Below are 6,235 nucleotides of genomic sequence, written 5' to 3'. Positions count from 1 at the left end.
GCAGTCAGAGAGGTCAGTCTGCCCAGGGGTTTTCTCAATGCCCTCAAATGGTCTTGTATGAAGGTCTGACACACATACACACACACACACACACAAGTAGAGATGTGAAGGCCTAGATTCAGTCAGATCCATTGTTTACTCTAGGTTCACCTACCCCCAGGATGAATGTGATCCCCAATCAAATCATCAAACACAGCTCTCTCCCTCTTTCTCTCTCCAACGTGCACACACTCACACATGCACACTTCTTCCGAGGCTGTCATGTACACAGACGCACAGATGGACACATTAAAACAGTCTATTTAAATCAGTAAAACTTAAATTGATTCGTGAATGGGTTTGCATGAGAGAAACATGCATAATAACCATGAGATGATCAAACAAGCTATAAACACAAGTTGATGCTCTCCACACACACACAGTACATTTACACAGTGTTTGCAAGGTAAACTCAAACAGTGTCAGAGGAAAGAAGGAGAGACTCCCCCTAATTACAGCTGAGTGACAGCTCCTGATTAATGTGCACTTCTACACACTCACACGCACTGACACACACGCACACATTCGCGCGCTCAGGATAAACAGCCACCCTGCCGCTGGCGTGTTTTAACACACCGCTCTTTACAAAGGGACTCACTCTGCAATCTAAATGAAAGACAACAGATTCACATTAATAACAAAATGTTCTCTCCTCCTCGAAGCCTCATTATTCATCATGACTCATTGAAATGCAGCTCAGTCTGCGGAAACGCTCATAAACTTCCAGGCGAAGGTGTCAGCTCCAACCAAGTCTCACAGGTCCTCAGGCCCAACAGTGTAGTGCCACTGCCCCCTAGTGGAGAATAGACCTAGAGCCACAGTCAAAGTTCTATATACGAGAATGTTAGTTGTGCAGAGGTGAGGAACTAGACAGGCGGTGAAAGTGAGAGAGAATGACTGGGAACTGTTTGTGACAACAAAGATAAATCATCTGTCGACACCCAGGCATGTCGCACAGGTCAAGATGACCAACATAGGATCATATAGAAGGCTAAAGAGAAAGTGAGACAAGGTGAGAGAAGAAAATTAAGAAAAGCAAAGATATTTGTTTTTAATTAAGCTAAATGATATATAATGTTTGCAAAGGGAATGTGTCTGCAGAGGAAGTAGTACGCAAATGTAGAACAACATCAGTGTCATCTTGTACAGTATTTGTTTACTTTAGATTAGCATTTTGTGGGTTTATTTGTTTGTGAGTGTGTGTGTTCCAGTACAGTATGTGAAAGTATTCAACGTGTGTGTGTGTGCGTGTAGTGTTTAGGCATGCTGCATAGCAGCAGTAGCCCATTTCTTATTCTCTTTTTAAAGGCTGGGCCATGGCATGCATTTTTATCAGCTTGGTTCTCTAATACACTCATTTAAAGGGCACCATAGTTCGTGTTTGTATGCATGTGTGTGTGCGTGTGTGTGTGTGTTTGTTTGTGTGTGTGAGTGTGTGTGTGTGTGTGTGTGTGGGTGTGTGTGTGTGTACGTGTGTGTGTGTGTGTGTGTGTGTGTGTGTGTGTGTGTGGTCTCCAGAAACAGCTCACTCTTGTTGGGTCTTCAGGGACAAAACATCCCATCAGTTACAAAAATGACGTCACCTCTACTAGTTGTCACAGATATACACCAATTGTGGCGTTATAACAGAGTAAGAATAAGTTAAATCAAATAAACAATCCATGCTAACGCTCATGAAAACACGTCCCAATACATTTTCATATAAAATTTCAAGTCAAGTCTCCCTGGGGAGGTAGAAGGAAGCAGAGGTGCGTGTGTTTGTGTTTTTGTGTGAGGGGCTCAGCTGGTCATCACATCTGTGAAAAGTTGTTGGATTTAGCAGCAGAGCGCGCACACACACACAAACACACACAGACACACACACACACACACACACACACACTAACACTAAAACAAACAGTGCAAAGGAATGCTCAAGACTATTTGAGAACATCAAGTCTCGCTCTTTCTAAAATTATCTTCAGTCTTTATCACCCTTTTCACTTCCTCTCTCTCTTTCTCTCTCTCTCTCTCTCTCTCTCTCTCTCTCTCTCTCTCTCTCTCTCTCTCTCCCTCTGAGTCTCGCAGGGTTGAAGGGCTGATTTGTGTCATTTCTCGCAGTAATCACACAGGAGTGACACGGGGGCTCATTGACATGCAATGAGATCAGCCCACCTCGGCCACAAATATATCTCTGTGCCCTGCATCTTAACAGCATCATCTGCCAGCGCTCCGCGAGCACACACGCACAATCCCTGACGTAAGAAACGCACACACCTCATCTGCAAATAGAGCGACCTATCTGCCACGTCAGGAAAACATACATGACACACGTCAAAATGTAAAACAAGACACTTTCGGCATGATGTGCACGTTACTGGCTCTGCGCTGTTTGTCAGTCAGACATTATATCAGTTGTCAGGGCAGCACGGGAAGTTCCCGCTCGGCTCCTGCAAAGAATAGAAACTGCATTATTACCTGATAATCCCAGCGTCACCTGTTTAATATGTGACTGTGTTCTTCCCTGGTCTCTTGTTAAACCTTTTCTTTGAAACGGATGTCCTATCTGTCTTCGGGGTAATTGCATTTCCCAAAGAGCTGTTTATCAGAGTTGATGATAAAAACAGGGAGCAGTTATGAATTTGTAAAAGTTGTTTTCAGATTGATGATTTTTCCCTAATTGTCCAATGAAGAGTGAAGACTTTGGTCATTTGGTTGATACATCTGCAACGATTGGCCCAATTTACATCATATTTCTTATCATGAGTGTGACACAGAGGAAGTCGGTGACCTTCTATCTGGCACATGAACAGGTCAAACTTCGGCTCTATCATAATTGGTCGGCGACATGATAATTTGAGGATAAAGGTCACGGAATCTATGACACTCATACGTGACACTGTACAAAAACATTTCAGTGACCTACTGAGTTCTACTATATTCCACCTACAGGCGACACGTTTAGTAAGATAGCACAAGGAAGGATCAAGAAATAACCAAATCAAAACCAGCAGCATGAATTTAACATGGAAATTCACTGAGCACATTTCTGTCCACAACTCTCTTGAAGCACGAAGCTTTTCCTCTTGTGTTTCATATAGTGCAAACTACAAGTCAAGCTCCATTATCAACACATGATACATTGGCTGATTGCCAGAATCAAGAGTGAATTTTATGTATTGAACCTTGAATATTTAACAATGGATGATCAAATGAAATCATGTGAGTCAGTTGGTTTATTTGAAAAACAAAATGAAGCTAAATGTATTTCTTGATCCCAGATAGAGGAGCAAAAATATCAGCATTGCTTTTGCCGTGGATGGGTTTGTGGGTTCTGTTTGTTCCCTGGCGTGCGTGTGTGAAAAATAGAAAGGCAACGAGATTGAAGACCACACAGGCATCACACCAGCAAATCTCACTATGCTGATTCTCTGTGCCCAGACACAGACCAGGCAGACAGAAAGCATATCAGTGTAAAACAAAGTGCATCTCCCTTAGGCGGAAAGATATTGAAAATGAAACGAGCGACAGCACAAAGCCCAATGGAATCTCATGTGAAGCGTTTCAGATTTCTGCCGATATGCACAGTATTAACATTCAGTTAGGGTGTGTAATGTTCTGCTTCTACATATTTGTCTGCCTCCGACTCAAAACCATTACAGCACACTGCTCCTCGCCATTTCCTCTGGGTCGCTGGGCAGATAGAGCGGGTGTGTGCCCACACACAAATGAACACTCTCACACACTGAGGCTAACACAAACTTAAATTAACACACCATGTATTCAGAAGCTGAGCCCCTTACATTTTTCTATCCCCTGATGATCCGGCCACTATTTTTCCTGGTTGTTGTTTGCTTTGTGCTTATATCCTCTCTCCTTCCATGTGTGTGCATGCCTCTCTCTTTCCCCACTTTCCTCCCTTTATCGGTGTATTTGTGTCTTTTTCACAAATGTATTTCTGCTTTCTTTCCTCCGACTGTTTTCTGTTTGCTGCGAACAAAGTCAATATACCCCCGACTGCAGGTACTAATCCTATGCCAACAATTTTTCACCGTACACACAAATGTGTATGTGTGCGTGACACATGGTGTGTGATGCTGTGCCAGCATGTGCATGGGAGTTCCTCTGGCTGGGGCTTTATATGCAGAGGCGGTGAAGAGGAAATCATGGACATACTGCATGTGAGTCAGACAAATGACGGGGACACACACACACACACACATTACATCACACAGCTCATCAATTGTACATAAATTACCTTGTTTTTGTGTCATTTGTGTACCTACATATGTTATAGGACATTATGCTAATACTTACACACACACTACAATATTTGATACATGGTAAGCGTACATTTCGAATATTTTATACAGCAGCCTCTTATAGTCTTTTTAAAGCTGAGGGACACACAATATAACACTGAATATGTTAACTGCTGTCCATGTACCCCCACCACCACCCCCCAAACTGGATTGTTACCACCAATACACCAACAAGCGATCAAGTGGAGGATCCTCTGTCTGGTGAAATGTCCATTTGGGGAACCAAAAGAGAGGAAAGACAGTTGAAGTCTGAATTCAGGGCCATTACCTGGCTCTGCTATCGACTGCAGGGTTCAGAGAATGGCCCCTGCACTAAGGTACCATTACAGCTCGATTGATCGGCCTGCACTTAAGACCTAATCCCACCTTGTTGCACAAGCCATCGTCTCGGGATCCGGTGACCATGGGAATGCGTGTGTGAGTGTTTGTGGAGCTTGGTGTGTGTGTGTTTATATGTACAGGAGGCTGTTTCATCAGATTTTGTGTCTCTAGACGGATGTTTTCTAAAGATGCTCTCTGTCTCATATCTCATTCTCAGCATACATCTCCTTTTCCATGTATCTATCTTTGTATCTATCTGCCATCAGAAATGATGACATGTCTGAAGTGCCAAAGTAGGCGACCAGTCACCTCTCCATCTGGTTTACACATCTGAACACGACAACAGACTCACGCTCTACTCGTCAGTCTTCGTTCACAGTTTACTCAGAACGAAGCAGAGTTTTATGGTCTGGTTTTGCTGAGTGAACCAGTTTGATCAAGAAGTTCCCATGTACGTCATGAACCAGGCTTTCGGCTACTTTCTTTTTTACGGAGACGAAAGAAAATCACAGACTCTAACAAACCAGACTAATAAACATTAGCTCCCTCACACAACAAGTATGCGACCGCACGATCCGGTCTGTGGTTTCCTCGACGTAGAGCAGAGCAACCCTCCTCTGAGTCACTGACAGGCTGAGGCACCGGCCAAGCCGTAAATCCAGCGCACTCTAATAAAGCAATAAAGGGCTATTAAAAGTCAGGGTCCCTTCGCAGTAGCTGGAAGACGGATGGAGAGGTGGAAACAAAAGGAGACACTGTTAGACGGCTGTATACACCCACACACGCCTTGTTGGCAGGTTTTCTTTCCCTCTTTGCTCAAGACAAACAAAGTGTCTGCAATATTGATGCCTTCCTCCTGCTTTTTCACCTCTTCTTTCTTGCTGGGGACAACTTGCTTTTGTAAGTTAAAAAAACAAGTAAACACTGTGATTTAGAACTGTGAATTGTAATCTTTACTGTTCTACTCACTCTGCACACTCTCTCTCTTCCTCCATGCAAGGACTGAGTGGTTTCCTGCAACAATGATTTCATAACAAAACTTGTGAATGCAATAACACACGTGGAACCATTCACACACACACACACACACACACACACACACAAACACACACACTTACATGCACAACTTCGTATTTAAAGTTGCTTTCAACATCCTGTCTATACTTAAGCCCTAAAACCAGACTTGTCTAAAAATCCCTTCTCCTTTTGGTTAATTTTTTTCTTTCAATGCAAGCATATTTTCTTTGCTCGAATATATATATAATGTGTTTCTTTCCCAACCAGTCGAAGTGAAGGATCAAAACAAGGACAGGTGTAGAGGAGAGAACAGGTGAGTCTGAGCAGAGAGGAGGAGGGGGCGTGTGTGTGTGTGTGTTGTAGTGTTTGTGTGTGTGCGCCTGGTGTATATGTGGCAGTGTATCGCAAACCTTGACTGGACCCTTCATCAAATCTTTGGCTCCTTGTATCAAAAGACGGCCCACAGCCAAAAGAAAAGACAAAACAGTCCCTGACAGTGACTCTCCAGAGAGCAGCGGCAATTCATTGTGCTTTGTGCCCAAATTATGATTAATGGA

This window comes from Platichthys flesus, chromosome 2 (genome assembly GCF_949316205.1).
Source record: "Platichthys flesus chromosome 2, fPlaFle2.1, whole genome shotgun sequence".
NCBI classification, from domain to species: Eukaryota; Metazoa; Chordata; class Actinopteri; order Pleuronectiformes; family Pleuronectidae; genus Platichthys; species Platichthys flesus.
This window is presented reverse-complemented; position numbering follows the sequence as displayed.